Source organism: Engystomops pustulosus, chromosome 9 (genome assembly GCF_040894005.1).
Source record: "Engystomops pustulosus chromosome 9, aEngPut4.maternal, whole genome shotgun sequence".
NCBI classification, from domain to species: Eukaryota; Metazoa; Chordata; class Amphibia; order Anura; family Leptodactylidae; genus Engystomops; species Engystomops pustulosus.
In genome coordinates, this window is record NC_092419.1 from 56,904,173 (window position 1) to 56,925,539 (window position 21,367).

The 21,367-nt window shown below is 43.4% G+C and overlaps 1 protein-coding gene across 1 annotated transcript in view; it reads left to right on the plus strand.

Annotated features, from left to right (window-relative positions):
- Positions 1 to 13,353: 13,353 nt before the first annotated feature.
- The window catches only part of BTK (Bruton tyrosine kinase), a 300,928-nt gene continuing 292,914 nt past the window's right edge, over positions 13,354 to 21,367 (plus strand). The window contains exon 1 of the mRNA XM_072124772.1: positions 13,354 to 13,438. The gene's annotated coding sequence lies outside the window, so the exon portion shown is untranslated. The remainder of the gene's footprint in view (positions 13,439 to 21,367) is intronic.

Below are 21,367 nucleotides of genomic sequence, written 5' to 3' on the forward strand. Positions count from 1 at the left end.
AGCCCATATGCGGACCCTGTATAGAAGGGTTTATGCGTGAAGAAAAAACGTCCTTTATGGACTAATTAAAATCTTTTATAGAAGAAAAAGTGGTCGCATCCGTTGCCTCAGCAACGCAAAGGGATCCTTCCTCCAAAAAACCCAGACTGACAGCCATTTCTTCATCGGATGAAGAAAATTATGATTCTGAGGCTCCATCCTGCTCTAGTGGATACAGAGGATGAGGATTCCCAGGATTTCAGTCAAAAGCTTGACTCCCGCCATCTCTTCCAGGTTGAAGATCTGGATAATCTATTAAAGGCTGCATGTGAGACCCTCAAGATTGAAGAAGAGGTCCCCCCTCTATGTCTAGGGAGGACGAGCTTTTTGGTGGCCTAAGGGCCATGAAACAGCGGGTCTTCCCAATTAATGACACATTGATGGGACTAATTACTGAAGAGTGGAAGGACCCAGAAAAGAAGGTTATTATCTCTAAAAGTTTTAGAAGACGTCTTGTTTTCCACCAGGGGGTCTCTAAGGTTTGGGACACGGTTCCTAAAGTAGATGTTCAGGTGACCAAAGTAGTCAAATAGACTGACCTTCCCTTTGAAGACTCGGCGCAGCTCAAAGATCCTATGGATAGGAAGTCTGACACCCTTCTTAAAAAGCATGGGAAACTTCCATGACTAGCTTGAAGTCTAATTTATCCGCTACTTCGGTAGCCAGGACCCTCTTCTTCTGGCTGAATGAACTCGAATCACACATCAGGGAAGGTACTCCCAGAGCGGCTCTACTGGAAAGCATCCCATTACTGAGATCCGCCACTGCCTTCTTGGCTGATGCCTCTTCCGAAGGTGTTCGTTTTGCGGCTAAAGAAGGGGCCTTAACTAATGCGACAAGAAGGGCCTTGTGGCTGAAGCAGCGGGGCGGGGACATCTGCTCAAAATCCAAGCTTTGTAGCATTCCCTTCACAGGGGACTTTTTTCTCGCTCCAGAACTGGACGCTATTTTGGAAAAAGCCTCCGATAAGAAGAAAGGATTTCCTGAAAACAGAACTGCCTCTAAGAAACCCTCCTTTCGTCCCTTTTGTGGGAAAGGTAAACAGGGATGCTGGAGCTATCCAAAGGGAGGTAGAGGAAGGGGATTCCTTTTTTCCAGTTCATCCGACAACGCCGGGTGGAAGAAGCAGTGACGCCAGAGTGTGGGGGGGGGGGCGTCTTCTAGGGTTCATGTCTCAATGGGAACATATCACCTCAAACCCTTGGGTCCTGAACATCATCAGATCTGGATACAGTATAGAATTCAGTGCTCCCCCTCCTTCAAGATTCCTTCCCCCCCTCATACTCTACCTCTTCTTCTACTCACTCTATCATCTGGCAGGAAGTCTCTTCCCTCATTCATTCGGGAGTGGTGATCCAGGTTCCCCAACACCAAGACAAGACCAGATTTTATTCTCTGCTGTTCCTGGTCAAGAAACCCAACGGATCAAACTAGCTGATCATAAATTTCATCATAAAGTCACTAAACAACTTCATCACCTACACAGGAAGTTTTGCATTGAGTCGGAAAAAGTGGAGAACTTAAGACGTCAAGTTCGTTCCTTCAGGAGAAGGACTTCCATTTTGGTCCGAGGAGCAATGAAGATCTGGGTCTCCTTACGGCCTGCCTTCCATCGGTAGCCTGGAGCCAAAACCACTTTCCCTGCAAAACTGGATCCTCAGATCTTGGAATCGAAGTACCTCGGGTCTAGAGAAAAAAGTCCTCAATAAAGAGAGACCTACAATGGTGGTTAAAGACAGAAAATCTGGAAAAAGGGGTTCCTTGGCACTGCCTTCCGTGTCTTACCATCACAACCGATGCAAGCAGTGTGGGTTGGGAAACAGTCTTCCCTTCTCACTACGCCCAAGGATCATGGACCCCTTCCCAATCAAAGAGACCGTCCAAATATCGGGAGCTGAGAGCAGTCTGTGAAGCCCTGAGAACACATACCATTCTCCTAAAAGATCGTCACGTCCACATATTGTCGGACAATACTAAGGCAGGGTCCTACTTGAGAAGACAAGGAGGGACAAGATCTCGTCCTCTCGCATCATTTTTGCCTGGACAGAAAAAAACATCCTCTCCCTATCAGCAACTCACCTAAGAGGAACCCTAAACAGGGAAGCGGATTTTCTCAGTAAGACGGTGGACTCTCCCAACGAGTGGTGCATCAACCAGAAGGTCTTCCTTCAGTTGACCAGTCTTTGGGGCAATCCTCAGATCGAACTCTTTGCTCCAAGGGAGAATTCAATGTGTCTTCAGTATTATTCACTTGAAGCAAGGGAGCTCAGGGTCTCTCCAAAGCAGTAGTAACCACACTCAAGGCAAGTAGAAAGAAGGTCACTTTCGCCAATTATCACAAAATTTGGAAGAGGTTTGTGATGTTCTGTGGGGATAATCCTCCCTCTCAACTTAACCCCAATAATTTTCAGATCCTGGACTTCCTAGGAACTAGGGCTATCTACTAGCACCCTGGAAGTACAAGTTTCGGCTCTCAGCGCATTCTTCGATTTTCCCCTAGCAGAGGACAGGTGGGTCAAAGATTTATCTTAGCCACCTCCAGGATCAGACCCCTGATCCTTAAAAAGGTTCCAACCTGGGATCTCTCTTTCATTTTAGATGCACTTTCCAAGCCACCGTTTGAACCCTTGGACTGCGCTATCTCCATCAGAGAACCCTACAAAGTGGTATCCAAGTTCCACAGAGACCAGGAGATTACCCTTCCATCCTTCTGCGTCAACCCTTCCTCAAGTAGGGAATCCCCGTGGCATTCTCTTGACGTAAGACGCTAAGTGTTAGCCTACCTTCAGACCACGAGTCCTTGGCGCATACTCCATAACCTGTTTGTTCAATTTTAGGGAAGAAATAAGGGGGAGAAGGCTTCAAAAACTTCTATAGCTAGCTATCATCACCTACTATTCTAAACAGGGGAAAGAAGCACCTACCAATTTGAAGGCCCACTCCACTCGGGCCATGTCGGCTTCCTGGGTCGAGAGAAGAGGCGCATATTTGGAGCAAATCTGCAAGGAAGGAAGGTTCTGCAAGCGATCATCCCACCCTAACGCACTCTACTTATCTTGTAAATCTCCAGGTGGGCCGTCATGGGAGGAAATGGTGACTTAGTACTCACCGATAATTTGGTTTCCATCTAGTCCTCCGTGACGGCCTATATATTCCCTCCCTATTTTTCTGTTTCTTGGTTGCCTTAAATGTATGTGAATTTATAACCTACAAAATAAAAACTTGTTGTACCTTCCACCGGTGTAGTTATTTGATAGACCACTGGCGGGAAGATGCAGGTGGGGCCTTTTAACCTCTCTTCTTCCTGTCCCTACAGCGGTCAACGGGCATCCAGGTGGGCCGTCATGGAGGACTAGATGGAAACCGAATTACCGGTGAGTACTAATTCACCATTTCGTCTCACGGCGATGTCCAGAACAGAGTTAGTTCAATTGGGTTTTAGAAGCCCAATTTGGCTTCAAATGTTTTGTGGTGCCACAGTTAACTTGAAGAGCCCCTGAAGAAACAGTACAGTAAAAAAAAAACAAAGATGTCACCATTTCAGAAACTAGACCCCTCAAAGAATTCATCTGGGGTTGTGGTGAGAATTTTAAACCCCCAAAATGCAGGTCAAAATTGAATGCAAAGTAAATGGTGCATAGTAAAAATTGCGTTTTTATTGCAAAAATGTCATTTTAGTGCCTAATATATTGTGCGCAACCCATGGCAATTTAGAAAAAATCGTTCTGCGGGTTGTCCCGAGTACGGCAATATCACACATGTGCCAATAATTTACAGGCTGGGTACATGGCAGGGCTGAGAAGGGACTAGCAAAATTCAGCTTTTGAAGCACCCTTTTCACTAGACTGATGTTGGGGTGCCCCTAAGGTACCAGTGCAAAATCCCAAACTACTTTTGCAGTGATTCCCAGGAAGGGGGGGGGGGAATTCAGGGGGCACTATTTTGGAATCCTTCCCATTCATATATCCTGAACTTATAAGTGTACCCTGATGCACTCTCACACAGCTTATACATCTTCACGCCATACCTTGCCTTTTTATTGGGCAGGTACTGGCGGAACTGAAGTCTCCCTTTGAAATGTACCAGGGACTCCTCTATCGATAAATGCCTCTCTGGAGTATACACTTCCATAAATTGGGCATTTAGATAATCTAATATGGGCCGGATCTTATACAACCTATCATAACTGGGGTCATCTCTGGGTGGGCACTGTGTACAGTCAGCAAAATGCAGAAACTTATGGATGGCTTCAAAGCGCATCCTACTCATCCCCATGCGGAACATCGGGGTGTGGTACAGTATGTCTGTGCTACAATAATCATAATTGATGGGTTCTTTACTAGTCCCAGAAGTGGTGCTATGCCCAAAAACTTCTCCATCCCTGCTGCACTAGCAGGGGTCCATCTGTGGGGTTGTGCATAAAAAGAAGTGGGGTTTTGGGCAATGTATTGTGCAGCGTAGAGATTGGTCTGGGACACCATCAGACCAACTAATCCTCACTAGAAAAAGAACTTAAAGTCCACTGGCCCGAGCCCTGCCGTGTCTCTGCGTATCCCAGGACTGGCCGTAAAAGTCTGGGACCTGAGGGGCATAATTATTGGGGGTCACCCTTGTGGGGTCAGAAGACCCAGGCACTCCAGGAGAAGTCCCGGGCACTCCTGCAGAAGTCCCGGGCAGTTCGGCACTACTACGTAGGCGCCTTCTCGGGGGTTCCTCAGAGTCGTTTTGTGAGGATGAGGTAGACAAATAAAACAGACACTCATCCCCACTTGCTGACTCCGTATCGGAGGCCATATAATTATAGACCTCCAAATCAGTATATGTCTTCTGGGACATAATGGGGGGGATAGTATAGAAACTCCACTACACCACTCCACTACTACACTACACCACACTATGCCTTCTCCTTCTCCTCCTCCTCCTCATAACTCCTTCTCCTCCTCACAACGCCTGCTCCACCACGCACGCCTTCTCCTACACGCTACTCGTCCAACTCCTAACTGATCGCACAGAAAAGTGCGGTTGTGGGGGATAAGGAAAACATACAGGGGGGGGGGGTAATTGAGTGTTTTGTGGTACAGTAGAGGGACAGCTCTCTAGCACAACTCTCTCTAACAACTCCAACACCAAAATTGCACTGTTAGAGAGGGCTGTGCTAGCTAGATCAGCCCCCTCGCGTCAGAGATCGCTGTCATTGGCCAATCTGAATCGATCTCAATCACATTGGTCCTGTGATGTCATTGGTGGGGTGTCGGCAAGCAATGCTGACACCTCCCACCGACATGTCACCCGGCCAGCGTCCGAGATCGCGGTCATTGGCCAGTCGCGATCAATTGGCCAATGGCGGCGATCGACATCACAGGACCAAGCAAATAGGTCCTGTGATGTCTTCGGTGGAGTGTCGGAGAGCAATCTCGCGACAGGGTGGCATCCGAAAATGGAGTAGCGCTTGCGTCCGATAAATCGGATGCTGAGCATTAAGGCGCTTTGCTCAGCGTTCGAGATATCGGGCGCTGAGCGTTAACAGGTTACTAAATGTGCCCCAATGTGTTTAATTTGTGCCTTACTAGCACACTGTGTTGGGAAGCATTCACACATGTCTAAATTATATTAAAGTTACTTATTGCCAAACTATTTTTGAGGAGTATCCACATAATACATTGAATTTGTGAACATTTGCTCAACAGTTTATTTAAATATTTATTAGCATATTGTGTTGGGAGGTATTCACACTATTAGGCCAACAATGGGTGTAACCAGTGATGTTGTCCACTAGCATAAGGTGTTGGAGAGTGCTCACACTCATGTCCAATAATGTGTTCAATTTATTAAATGTATGTTGTGTTGGGGGAAATTCACCTATTCGTACAACAATGCAATTTATCTGTTGCAAAGAGTTGTACCTGCCATTTCCTAACACTTCATGTGGGCCAGTTACACTATGCATTTAGTAACATATTCAGCTTTTGATTCATTAACATACTGTGCTGGGAAATATTCACATTATGTGTTTGTGTGTTTAGTTCAGGATTTACAAGCAGACTGTGTTGGGAGGTATTCACACTATGTATCCAGTAGTGTGCTTACCTTTGCTCTCTTTTACTCTGTTCACTTATTTGTATCTGTATCTGTATGTTGTAACTTTCTGTGATTGGTCTCCTGAATCTTTTTAATTCTGTAGTGGTCTGATATTTTTTTATACGATAAGTAAGAACCATCCGGTTTGAAACCAAACTAGTAAAAAGCCAATCCGTCTGACAAAACATATTAGGCTTAGTAGAGAAATCACGAGAAAATTGCATATACAGACCACAGTGCGGATAATAAAGGGAGTGGATCTTGCCTGTCTTCCTAAGGCAGAGGAGCTCTGGGGCTTCAGAAGATAAACAGGGATAATCTGGATGGGAAATAGATACCAATACTGCTACTAGAAATGCCACTATACATGCACTATAGCCCATAAACTCCCATCCTAACAAGGATGGTCCCAGGGAATCCCTCAGTGGGACCGAAGGACATGAAGAGGATCTGAAGCAAGAAGAGGACCTACGGAGGGCATCGGAAAGTGTACAGTGTTTTGTTTTTTTTTTTTTTACTACAGGGGAGCTGGCTGGCTATATACTACAGGGGAGCTGGCTGGCTATATACTACAGGGGAGCTGGCTGGCTATATACTACAGGGGAGCTGGCTGGCTATATACTACAGGGGAGCTGGCTGGCTATATACTACAGGGGAGCTGGCTGGCTATATACTACAGGGGAGCTGGCTGGCTATATACTACAGGGGACAGTCTGGCTATGTACTATGGGGCTGGCAGGCTATATACTACTGGGGGGCTGGCTATATACTGGGGGTGCTTTGACCAATGCATTTCCCACCCACGCTTATACTCAAGTCAATAGATTTTCCTATTTTTTTTGTGTTAAAATTAGGTACCTCGGTTTATACACGGGTTGGCTTATACTCGAGTATATACGGTAGCTTATTCAAAACCCAGAATAGAACACTCGAAGGTTGGTTTTTGGCCAGGAAGGTAAAAATAAAAAGGATAAATACAGTAATAGACTGAGTCTTAATGCAAAAACATTAAAAATAAATATAGATGGTGATAACCAAGAAAAATGCACAGAATATCAATGGCAGAATAAATTAAGCTACTGAATGTTAGAGCTTTATTAAGGTTCTTGGGAGCAACTGTATCACAAATCCATTTGGTGCGTTAGGTTTTTTTATACACTGAGGTATCAAGTTGACCCTTTCACCCTTTCTTGATCAATTCATCAAGGGGAGACTAAACACTTGAATATCAAATGTGAACCGGAGTCCTAAAGTGTTAGAGTTCAAATTCATAACAAAATCAGCAAATTCAGATTTGGAACGACTCCATAAGATGAAGATATTATCAATATATTGTGTCAACAACTCAACTAACTGGTGTTGTCCTTATTTGAATCACCAAATACAACAACCTCTTGCTACCAGCCCTGGAGCAAGTTTGCATAGGTAAGCGCCAACCCATGGCAGTGCCCCTGAGCTGGTGGTAGAACTTCCATGTTGAAGACAAAATACTTGCGCAGCAGGGAAAATTCCAACAGACGGAGAAGTAGTGAGTTGTGGGCATGATATTGGTTTAAAACCACCGGCTGTTTGGTCTGGACACCGCCGTCTACTTACACCACTGTGTTGGTCTGTGGACCACTGTCCATTACCCCCTGCAGTTTACTATCTGTCATATATTCCCTGATGAAGGCTCCTCGACAGTGTGGACTTGGAAATGCATTGGGATGTTGTTGCTGTGGTAGGGTCTTATAGAGACCTCTAGTCGTGCTGAGTACCCTGGTACCGTCCTTGTTAGGATGGGAGTTTATAGTAGTCTAGTGGTATAGTGGCAGGGATTTCTAGGTGCAGTGTCGGTATCTATTTCCTGGCCAGATTAACCCTGCATACCTTCTGCAGCCCCAGAGCTCCTCTGCCTTAAGAAGATGGGTAAGATCCACTCCCTTTATTATCTACACTGTGGTCTGTATATGCATTTTTCTCATGATTTCTCTACTAAGTCTAATATGTTTTGTTAGACCGATTGGCTTTATACTAGTTTGGTTTTGCTGTCCAACTCTGGGACCTTCTTAATATACAGGCGGTCCCCTACTTAAGAACACCCAACTTACAGGCGACCCCTAGTTACAAACCCCCAGGTTACAATAAACAGCTATAACAGTTACTAAAAGTGTCTGTAATGAAGCTTTATTGTCAATCCTGGTTCTTATGACAATCCAACATTTTTAAAATCCAATTGTCACAGAGACCAAAAAAAATTTGTCTGGACTAACAATTATAAACTATACAGTTCCGACTTCAATACTCGTGACGGGCACATTGAATACTTGGTTAAGCCCTTTGGACTGTGCAATGCACCTTCAGTGTTTCAGGAATTTGCCAATGACATTTTTAGAGACTTGCTCTACACCTGTGTCGTAGTCTACCTAGACAATATCTTGGTGTTTTCTGCTGATCTGGAGTCTTATCATGTCCACGTACAACTAGTTCTTAGGCCTAAGAGCCAATCATCTCTATGCCAAACTGGAAAAGTGCCAGTTCCATCAGAAGAGTCTTCCATTCCTTGGATGCATCATCTCTAGTGAGGGCCTTCAGATGGATCCAACCAAGTTATCTGCAGTAGGACTTTGTGCCATACATAGATTCCTGGGTTTCGCAATTACTACAGGCAGTTTATACCGCATTTTTCCTCTCTCGTGTCTCCCATTGTGGCGTTAACAAAAAAGAATGCTGATCCTAAATTCTGGCCTCCGGCGGCCAAAGAAGCATTTTCCAAGCCTAAATCTGCCCCTGTTCTTACACGGCCTGACACAGAGAGACCATTCCAACTTGAGGTAGATGCTTCCTCTGTAGGTGCTGGAGCTGTTCTCACCCAGAAATGGTCTAAAGGTTCACTTGTGCGTTTTCTCCAAGACCTTTTCCGTTGCCCAGAGGAATTACTCCATTGGAGATTGAGAATTTCTCACTATTAAACTTGCCTTGGAAGAGTGACCCTATCTTCTGGAGGAGGCTCGTCATCCGGTCTGTGTGTATACGGACCACAAGAACCGCCTGTACCTCCAGACTGCTCAGTGCCTCAACCCACGACAAGCTAGCTGGTCCCTTTTCCTTTCTCACTTTAATTTCCTGATCCACTTCCGTCCCTGCTGAGAAGAATGTTAAGGCTGATTTTCTCTCTCATGCCTCCGATGTTGTTTGGGAAGAACCGGCTCAGCAGCATGTTATGCCTCCTGAAAGACTGATGCTTTCTGCTCCAGTGGATCTGCAGCAGTTCCCTCCTGGCAAGACATATTTCCAACTTGCTTTGCAGAAAAAGATATTGACCTGGGGACATTGCTCTTGAGTGGCTGGGCATCCTGGGATACAGCATTCAGTGGTCCTCATTTCTCACTACTATTGGTGGCCAGTCCTAGTCAAAGATGTGTGAGAGTTTGTGGGTTCCTGCACAACCTTTGCTCGTAACAGGCCATCTCTCTTAAAACCTGCTGGTCTCACGTGGCTATGGACTTTATTACGGATCTACCATCTTCCTCTGAAAATTCCATTATTTTCTCTCTGGGTGACAAGAAGTGGTTATCATTTAGATACGTCTGCTTGAAGATTCCCAGCTACAAGCTTGGTCCACGTTTTCTGGGGCAATTCGAGTTGATAAAACGCATAAATCCCATGGCTTATAAACCCCGCCTTCCTCCCAATATGCGCATCCCAACCTCCTTCCTTGCTCTCTCCTGAAGCCATCATCGCTTCAGCAATCTCTCCGGCTCCTGAGGCAGACTCCACTGATGTCTTTGAGGTAAAGGAGGTTCTGGACATGAAGACAGTGAGAGGGACTTGGTTCTTCTTTGAAGACTGGAAGGAGTTCGGGCCTGAATTGAGATCTTGGGAGCCCAAGGACAATATCTTGGACTGTGGCCTCCTACAGAGGTTCCTCCAAACCAAGAAGAGGGGGAGGTCAAAGGAAGGGGGGTTACTGTCACTGGTGTCCACGTGACCCACATTTTGCCCCGGTCCCCAGCACCTCCACGGTCCCCATCGTCCCCCCGTACTGCCTTACTTTTCCACACTCCCGCTCAGGATTCGTCAGCACACCGCGTGCAGCCCCGCCACGCGTGCAGCAGCACTCGAAGATTTAAAGGGCCAGCACATCGCTAATTGGTGCTGGCCATTTCCTGGAATTTTATAAGAGCTGCCCACTTCCTGCCTTCCCCGACAGATCTTTGTGCCTCACAGCCTTAGAAAGCTCCCCAGCGATATTCCTGCGTACCTGTGTGTTCCTGCTCCTGAGTCCTGTGTTGCCATGTTCCTGTGTTACCAGCGTCCCTCCGTGTTCCTGTGTTATCAGCGTCCCTCCGTGTTCCTGTGTTACCAGCGTCCCTCCGTGTTCCTGTGTTACCAGCGTCCCTCCGTGTTCCTGTGTTACCAGCGTCCCACCGTGTTCCTGTGTTACCAGCGTCCCTCCGTGTTCCTGTGTTACCAGCGTCCCTCCGTGTTCCTGTGTTACCAGCGTCCCTCCGTGTTCCTGTGTTACCAGCGTCCCTCCGTGTTCCTGTGTTACCAGCGTCCCTCCGTGTTCCTGTGTTACCAGCGTCCCTCCGTGTTCCTGTGTTACCAGCGTCCCTCCGTGTTCCTGTGTTACCAGCGTCCCTCCGTGTTCCTGTGTTACCAGCGTCCCTCCGTGTTCCTGTGTTACCAGCGTCCCTCCGTGTTTCTGTGTTTCCAGCGTCCCTCCGTGTTTCTGTGTTTCCAGCGTCCCTCCGTGTTCCTGTGTTACCAGAGGCCCTCAATGTTGCTGTGCTCCTGTGTCCCGTCTGCCTGTGTTCCCGTTCCCATCTGCCTGGACCTACTGCAGCTGACCCCGGATTTGGACTTGACCTTGCATCTCTGCTGCCTGCTTTGACCCTGTGCCTGGACCCGTCCACAAGTCTGTCTTCCGTAAAGGTACCTAGACCTCAGCTGCCACCGCGGATTAGTCGCACCTGTGGAACGACCTGGTGGTACCCAGCCGCAGCAAGACCATCCCACTTTGTGGCAGGCTCTGGTGAAAGCTGGGTGCCACTTAGATTCCGGTCCCAGGTGTCGGCTAGTACCATCTCCCGCAGTGGTCCAGTGGATCCACGCATCCCGAATTCTAACACTGCTGTTTCAGTGCCGCCTAGCTGACTGACCCTATGATGAGAAGCAAGCTATCCTTAGCTGTCTCTTGTGTGTAATGACGTGAACGTGTGACCCTGCTGTTATACTGCATTGTCACATGTTCAGAAATGCCAATCACAGGCATGTCCCCTGTATCTGTGGTTGCTGGAAGCTGCTTGATTGGCTGCTTCAGCATCCAATCAAGCAGCTTTGCACATTTTCCTGAACATGAACACGGATCCCGAATAGTGATGTGTGTTCTGGGCTCCAGATGTGTGGAGGCCAAACCCGTGAAATTCTTTATGGACCCAAACTATGCAGGTTGGTTCTGCTGATAACTATTCCTGATTATTAGTTGATCACCACTTGCTCCCTTCTCACGTGCCTCCCAGATGGCTACTGCTCCAAATGACATATGAATAAAATTTATGGGTCTCTCTCTGCTTGACCTTCATGGCATAGGTCATGGAGCATGATGCTTCTCTGAAGGAGGATGTTCCTCTCAGGCACATGAACTTTGGCCAGCAGGATTGAGTTCTAGGAACTCACAGGTTGATATGTTGAGGCAGCGTATAGGCATGTACCAATTCCCACAGTTTTGAGTGCTTGGGCTACCACGGGGTGGGTTTATGTATATTCAGTGGTTGGCCAGCTCCTATGGCCATCATCAAAAATTTTATCTGTCATGCCAAGATCTTCAATAGGGTTCTCCATGGTACTTTCACATGTCCAATATACCATCCAGACATGGTGATCTTTTGAAAAGTGTAGCACCTCACAATCTGCTGTAGAGGCTTTTGGGTAGGTTGGTGTGTTGGCATATGCCAGTATTTAACCCCTTCTTTGGCTTGATGGATTCTGGGCAGCACGTACATACCCAGTGTTGTATATAATCCCTTCCTGGTTGATTTGTCTAACAACACAACCCCCTACTTGCCAATGATTTGCCCAAACAGTTCCTTGTACATCCATCTAACTATTATTATTGCCATACTGTCAATAGTTTTATCAGAGGGGTCCCTGGTTACTCTAGATGGAGGGCGGGACAACAGGGCTATCTCCAGAACCTGGGAAACTTGCTTTTATCTGGGACACTTCACAGTTCTTTCTCAATGAATGGACTGCATTCTTTAAGAACTCCAAGTTTAAAGGGCCCAAGCGGTCTCCTGTCATATAGGTACTGCTCATGGTACTTCTCGCAGACGTGAACTCTTATTCCCTAATTATAGTGGCCAAGTAAACATTGTAGAACGTCAGGTTGGCCTTTGCTGCCTCATCTCTTTCAACTGTCCTATCCTGTAAGAACTTATTTCATAATCCTATTGAACTGGTCCTGTAGTTGCCATATCACCTCCTTGAAAGCTCTCACAGCCTCAGGCCTCGCCGCTGCACTTCATTCAGCATCTCTTGTATGGTGTTAAAGTTGTACAACTTTGCTAAGCCCTTCCTCCGCATACTCCTGCAGGGAGAAAATGTTTTCCAAAGTGTCCCTTTCTGACTCAGACTGTATCCTCACTATCCATAGTGTCATCTTCAAGGGCCTCCAATACTATCTCTGCATGCAGCTTCGGGATCCAAACTTCACACCCTTTTTGTCCAGTTCTGCAACATCTTATTTTTATCATCAAATTCTAGCAAATGCTGCACTACGAAACTGCAAAGATTGGATAGTCCTGCATCTAGGGACACATCATAACTGGCTCTCCAGAAGTCTAGTGAATTATGTCAATCACTGCAGAAGGGGTGTGCTCCATGACTTTATACAACCAATAAACATCTGTTGTGCCATGGAAGAAACATGATCAATATGTTATTCTGATTTACAACAAACTGGTAGTGGTTTATTAGTTCAGTTTCTACTGATAAATTTACCTTTAATATTATTGAAGGAAACTTATTAATACACTAATATTAATAATACACTCTATAATACACTCTATATTGAATATAGAGAATGCAGTGTAAGAAGTTACCATTTCAGTCTCATGTGTGCAGTAGTCAAAACTCTACCAGCTCTTGACACAGGAAACTGAAAAGAGGAACTGGGAGTATTATGAAAAAAAAAAGCCAGAACAATAAAAAAAAAAAAAAAAAAAAACCTTCAATCTACAGCATGCTTTCCTTTATCCACTTCATCAGACGTGTCTCTCGATCCTTTATAGAACTGTGCCAATCAGCAGGGACAATCATAAGGATCACAAATAACTCAGTAAGTATACAATATACTGTTTTACCTATTGTATTTGTTGAATTGTGAAGGAAATTTGAAGATGAAGGGGGTAGGTTTATTGTAAAAAAAAGTTTATTTTTAGTGTGGGCTGATGAAATGAGCTGTATGTTTTTAACTAGAATTGTGTGAAGAATGTTTTTATTATTTTTTCACATTTGAATATGTGTGATAGAGAAATAAAGCTTGCTTTATGTATACTTAAACACAACTGAAGTTTTTGGTTGTGCTAGTGATACTGGTCAGATATTCTCGAAAGGCTAAAAAAAGTGTTTAGAAGCTTAATATTAGCACAATATTACACACGTGTTTGTTTTTCACTAGAGTGCTACAACTTTTTATTTTCTTGGGGTATCTATGGCCTTAACCTTAGAATAGGCTCCATTTCCCCAACCACCACACTTTTTCAAATTTCTCGCATTTTTCTTGGCATTTTGAACACGATTCTGAAAGTGGAGTGCAGTTGAGAAGGAGCAGTTGATCTTTGAGTAAACTTTGGGTAATCATATTTGCACAGGACTATAAAAATTCAGGAACTCCTTGCTCAGGGTCCCTTCCCTGTTGAAATGCATCCACCACATGGTCTGGGTTTCATTTGTCAAACCCGCTCATCTGAAGCAATCCTAAGGCAAGTTGTACATAACTGGAGTTTGTTTTGACAAACTGCCTTTGCATCCCCTGGTAACAAACTCATTCATGTACAACTTGCCTCAGCAAGGACTTGTACTCCTTTTAAATGCTAAATTTTAGATCTCAAAATCTCAAACAATCTCAAAATCATGTAGGTAAGCTAAATCATTCTAAAGTTCTTACCACATACAGTGGCATATGTTAACTGCTCTAACCTTTTTTTTTTTTATTTTATTTATATGAAGAATTTAATACAAAGAATTTTGGGGGATTTGATTTGCCACTTGTCTTTCACTTTGAATTTAGCTGATTTAATTTACTTCTTACAATTTTGTGTTGTGTTTTGCAATTATTAAAGCCTTCAGGTGACCTATCAAATATATACTTTTTACCAATAGGAATTAATTTAGAAGTGTAATGACCCAATATAGATTTAAATGTCTCCCATTTAACATTAGTAGCATCATGTGACAGTATCTAATCCCAGTCTATATCCTGTAATGCAGCCTAAAATTTGGGGAAATTCGCCTTTTTAACCCCTTAAGGACTTGCCATTTTATGTGTGCAAGCTTATTTACTGTAATAAATTGTACTTCAAATTGCCGATATTTAATATTTCATGCTGTGTACATGAAACTGGCAAAAAACTTTCAAATTTGTGCTTTTTTCTTGTAGGCTTAGAAATGACACCTCTCTTTTATTCTTTGGGTCGCTATGATCAAAGATTTGGGATACCAAATTGATATAGGTTTCACTGTGTTTTAATACATTTAAAAACATTAAAACTTTCTGTACAAAAGAAATTATTTTGCCATCTTCTGGCACAAATAACATTTTTATTCTTCGGTGTATGGAGCAGGATAAGCTGACATTTTCTTTGCTAACATTTTGGGGACTGCACAGACTTTATCACTTTGTTAAATTTTTTACATGTTGCATAATGGCAAAAAAGTGGAGTTTCAGGCATTTGGGTGCCATTTTGCGTTACAGGGATCAATGCTGATAATAACGTATAGGATTTTTACTGTTTATTTAGTTTTATATTAGGAAAGGGGGGGTTTTTGAATTTTTTTGTATTTTTATGTATCTTTTTACATTTTTGTTTTTATTAAAACTATTTTTCAGACCCCCTAGAGTAATTTAACCCAAGGTAGTCTGATTGAACCTACATATACTGCCCCTCTCTCTGACCTGTCTATCCCTTTAGTTTCTTTCTTGTCCTCCTCCCAATCCTAGTTTAAATACACCACCAACCCTGCTAGGATCTTCTCCCTAAGTACATATGACACCATTCCATTCAAATGCAAGTTACACCCATTCCATTGAGGTGCAAATAACCCCCTGAGCTCCAGTTGTCTTCACTGTGTAGTTCAAGTAATATTCCAGTGAATACTACTATGGAAGTACTTCCCTTAACCTATTTTTTCCTAGCTGTATAATTAATCTTAAAGGGGTATTCCGGGAATATGAACGTCTGACACAAAAACCCATGATGATATAAATAAATAAATACAACAATACTCAATGTCATTAGTAACAAAACGGAGCTTAAATAATTTGATTTTATGATTTACAAAATTTATGGCCTCTCTAAAGTAGGTGGAGTTATCACTAAGATGGCTGCCACTGGAAACTACAAGTTCCATGATCCTTTAGTTCTCAGCAACTCCTCCTACCATTTATGCTCTGCTCCCAGTAATGGTCTAACAGGTTTTCTTGCTCTGTTACCATAGTAATGATGTGTAACTGCCATCACCACAACACTGGCCATACTGGATGCACTGCAACCAACTGACTACAGCCAAACATAGTGGTGATCACGTGACCTGCCCAGGCAGGTACAGGACATGTGATGTGGACATGTGACCAGCAGCCATTTTCTGTCTTGCAACGGACCGCGCGGAGGATATTAGCGGACTGATGAAAGGGCCAGTAGCATTTTAATTCTTCATTACAGTGTATGTCATCAGCATTTTCTGCTAATGGGAGCAAAATTTTAAATAACAACTAATTACACATTAGCTTATATTTTGAGTGCCCACTTGTATATGAATTATGCTGATTCCTGGAATACCCCTTTAAGTCTTCAGCTTCACCATCTATTCATTGGTTCCCACATGGAGCATGACCGTTGGGACATCTCTAGCCCCTCCCAGAAATGTATCCACTTTTTCACCACATGCCAAACCCTGGCATCAGGGGGACCGCAAACCATTTGGTTGAGACTTTCTTGGCTACAAATTATTCTGTCTATAGAGTCCCATGCAACCACAAATTGTCTTTCCTTTACTACCATTACCCGTTTTTACTAGCTTGGCGTCTCCTTCAGCTTTTTGGAGAGAGCAGTATACACTAGAGCTGCCATTTCTAACACTGACACCCATACATCATTGCACAATTTTGCAATTTTGCTTGGGTGTTGAGAAGTAGTATGCCCCTTCCTTTTCTTGGCACCCTTTCTTTCCCCTTTAGCTACAGTAACCTAGCTACCTAACTGAAGATTAAACTTTTCTAAGATGTCTTAACAGCCGTGTTTGCACGTAATTTGATGCTGGATCCCCTGCACCGTGAATATTTTTTCTCCTTATCTAGCTACCCAGATAAGTCACTTGTATTACAAGCAAAGTGAGCAAGCTCCAAAGTGAGTTACAATAACCTAATTTGAATTGGATATTACAAATTAAAAAACCTGGAGAGTTTGACATATGGCTGGAACAACAATTTTTGCTTCCCTATGAAGGGACATTGAAGGTAGACTTGGCACTCAATTGTTTTATGAATTGATTTTAACAGCATCTCTTTTCAGATAAACATATTCTTCCATAAAAATTAAAGTATTCATGTTGTTAATCAATTTCTGCTATCATAGGGGTCCCATATCCAACCATTGAGCAGTAAGTAGTTTATAACCCAGAGGATCTTCTGAACATCCAGTTTCTAAATAGCCATTAGAGGAAGAGTGGGCATGGATCCTAGGATCCCAAGCAGTGGGATGTTTGGAATTGGGGGTGTTACAAGGGACTGCAGTGTGGATCTTTGACCGGAGTACTTCTGACGGAGAATAATCCCCTAAGAAAAAAGGGGAAGTACTTAGCTCATAATCCGAATGGTTTGAAACAGGACAGGACAGCCTGCAGGTGAGATCTTAGGACAGGTGTGCGACTGAGGAAAGACAAACATTCCTGCAGTGAGACTAAAGCAACCTCATTATTTGAAAAATTATTTTCTGCATTATGTGTACATTTGCTGTACATATTAATTCTTAAGTAAAAGTTTATTGTTCAACTTGTGTGTCTGTCATTACAGTAAGTTTGTATAGATGGGCAATCCTAGAACATGTGCATGAGGTCAGCAGATTCATCAGAACATTGAAGGCAGGAGGCATCAGCCTGCCCAGGATAAAGTTGGGGTGTGGTGCACTCTATGTACAAGAGATGGGAGTGCATGTAAGCCTCATTGAATGAAATAGCAGCCAGGATCTCAAAAACATATCCAAATCAATGCCGCCCATGTCTTGTCTTTCTACTATCTGAATCAAATCACTGTCCAGCAGCTTATTCATTATACAGTATGTACATCTAACATGGAGATAAGGCTCTTAAAAGAACCCTCTGCTGTTAGCAAATTGACTGTTAAATTTGCCTGCAATTCCAGAGGAGAGTGTTGAGTCTGAGCATTCAAAACATGACATAACTGCAAGAATTGCTAAAAGCAGGTGCGTGGAAGCCCAAATCCTCCTGTAATTCCTGAAAGTCTGCATCCTGAAATAGCCTGAAATATTAGGGTAACATATCTAATTCCTGCATGCTCCCAGGACTAGAAACTCTGAAGTGGATATATGTCCCAGAGGTTAGAAGTTACTCCATAGAGATATAATATTAGTGACCCTTTTCTATAATAAATTAGGTCCTACTTTTAAACCATACTTTACTCAATGTGAAAGTGGTGTGCCCACAGAAGGAACGGTGACATCCAGATAAAGTCACGAAAGATGGCATCAACTTGCCGGAAAAAAACAGGAATTATGTAAAATATATAAAAGTTGTGGTATGGTGGCCATTTTAATTAGGTTTACCCCTCCTACCAGGCTAATGTATTTCATATTAAGTAGACCCGTTTTGTTATTAATTTGCCCAAGGATTTGAATTGAGCAGTGATCGGAACCAATGCCGCAGCTGGTGGCACGGGAATCAAGGTGGATTTCTGTCAAGATGGATTAATTCCAATTAATAAGATGCCCAGAATCCACACCAAATTCAACTAAAAACAACAAATCATCTGCACACTATGCAACCTTTACTTCAGGATACGATAACGGATCCTCCCATTTACAGCATGGGAAGATCAGATTTTCGTCTCCAAACCTGCAGATTCAGAAACAGCCATCACATATTAATAGCAGCTGACTTGGCATAGCCTCTTCTTCTGGCCAACTCTTATCTCTTCCTCATCATCTCCTTTATCTTCTTATCATAAAATTGAAAGATAAAATAGAGAGAGTGCAGGTGCACCACATGCGTAAAATCCAAATATTAATTAATATATCAGGAAAAAAAAATCTGCTCACCTTTGTGTGTTGTACTTTCGGTACAACAAAGTCTAGCATCTGTATTAATGATGAGTGAGATGGCAGCATGTCCAGAGATGCTCGGCTTAGAACGCTGAGGGTGAAAGCTTGCAATACAAAGGTGGATTTCCATACTAGGAATGGCACCAATCTTTTTTTAGTTTAAAAGTTTCTTTATTGTTTGAATTATAACAATATATTAAAAAGGCCTGTAAGATGCATTTCAAACCCGAGCTGGGTTTTTCATCAGTTATGTGGCATAACCACCCAACTGATTTAAACAAAAAAAAAAAAAAAACACTGGAGAGGTGTAGTATTAAATTAAACTACAGCAGATAATGGACAGATCATGAAAACACTACAACAACAGTACTTAATCCTTAATCACTTAATCCTTAAACCTAAAAATACTATAATTTCTACGATATTTTGTGTGATGTTTTATTTTCCATTAAATACCAACCATTATTAAGGCAATCGCTGTGGAGGCCTGTCTTGACACAAAATGTGATTTTAAGATATATTCAGGAAATTACAAGTTCAATACTGCTTACAATTAATACAAAGGAAATCAAAGCTAAATATCTGTATCTTTAATCCTGGTCCCATAGTTTCCTACATTATTTCTAGTCTCCATACATGGTGCTGACATGATGCCCCATCACATCAGAAGGGCAAAGACTTAGGCAACTGTACATAACTGAAGCTTAGGGCTCATGCAGAGGAACTGAGGACTTGTTGTAGCTGTTTGTCAGCAACACGGCCCTTATCACTTCTATGGGCTCATACACACAGCTGTGAATTCCAGGGTCCTGTGCGTGAGCCGACTGCTTGATCCACAAAGGATTGAGCAGGCCCTATTCCTGTCCTAGTTACCAGCTCTCTGCAGTAGAGAATACAGTGCCATTTTGCAGGCATGCTGTATTGCTAAAATAGTGTAACTGTGTTAAAGGGGTTGTCAAGAAAAAACAAGAATTTGTTATACACTGCTGGGATGTGGCTGTAGAAATAGCCTCTTTCAATTGCCATTAGTGCATGAGTGGAACTCACCTACTGATGACACTCAGGCACAGGGTCAGTGCCAGCACCTGGGCAAGTGCCCGGATCAAGACATGCTGGGGGCCCCCCTTAAGACATAAGGGATCCATAGGGGCATAAGGGCTGTCATGTCCAGGTAGCATTCGACTGAATCAGACAATGATTGGGACAATAATCCACAAAAACATAGTGAAAACAAAATGACCAAAAACTAAGGGTAGGTGATTACATTGGAGTAACATCCACTGTGTTTCAGTTCTTGGCACTTCAGAATGATGTCAAAGCCTGCAATGTGGCTGATGCTACAGTGGCATCATTGCTTAATCACAGAAAATGGAGAACAGAAGTCCAATGCTGTAATGGATGAGAGGAGAAGTGGTCGGGAACATTTCAATTTTAATTTTAAACAATTGACTGCTCTTAAAGGAGCAGTCAATTGATTAAGCAGTTGAAGAGCACAACACTGCCCACTTACATTGCTTAGGGAGATCAGGATAGAAGGTGAGTGTCACGGAGAGGACGACGCCACCTCGTCACGTGACGTGGGGTGCAACTGTACGGGTTAATTTAGCCTACTCAAACTTGCACTCACCTTTCACTCAGGACACAAGTTGAGCATAAATCACACCTCATACAGCTCCAGCACCAGACCCGCTGCCACCACTTATTGCATTTATACTGGGACCAATAAGTATCCCACTCTACAACAACTCTTGCTTCTCAGGCAGTCACCTTGTCACACCACTAGACATGCACACTCAGCACTCTAGCAGTCACACAGCTAACCACACTTCACAAGGCTATGAGTTCGCAGAGCATACAGGGACCAAAATTAAAGTGAAAAGCTTTAATTACCAAAAGTTGATCAGTGCATAAAAAAGATATTAAAAACAAAAGAATTACAAAATAAAATGACACACAACACGGCAAAACAGTTATAAAATAAAAAGGGAGAAAAATAACAGAAACTTACAAACTTAAAGTAAATCCTGATCCCTGGAGGTGGGAGAAATGAGGAACACACTCAGCTTGTCAAGCAGCCCCCAAAATGTGAACGCCAATTCTTGGATTTCATATTGTTTTATAACTTCTCAGTTTGGTTCAGATTTCAGAACCTCCCATTCATTAATTAGTCCAGAGGGTCATTCACGATTGGGCAAAATGTTAATGAGGGGGGAGAGTCCAGGAATATTTAAACAGTTCTTTGTTTCCAAATTCCTAGATGCAGGGGTGGGGGTAGGTGCAGAGGAGAGGTGACCAAATGGCTTTTGAGGTCACCAGAGAACATTCTGCAGGTCAGAGTTTATCAGGTTGTAAGGATCTCGAGGATGTTGTAAATGTGGCCTGGACGCTTCAATGGATGCCATATATTTCAACACAGTTTGTAATTGCCCAATAGTTCAACAAATCTTACACATTCAAGAATAATATTTTCTTGACACCTCCCCTTTTTTGATTGTGCCTAGGAGATTGGCTCACTTGCCATCTTCTTGGCGCACTTCTACCTCTGGCTCCCCCTGGCGAGAGAGGCCGTCTGCATTCCCATGCTCACTACCTTTCTTGTGTTGAATTGTGAAATCATATTGCTGCAAGACCAGGCTCCATCTGAGCAGCTTCCCATTGTCTCAAACCACCCTGTTAAGCCAGCTAAGTGGATTATGATCTGTGATCACCGT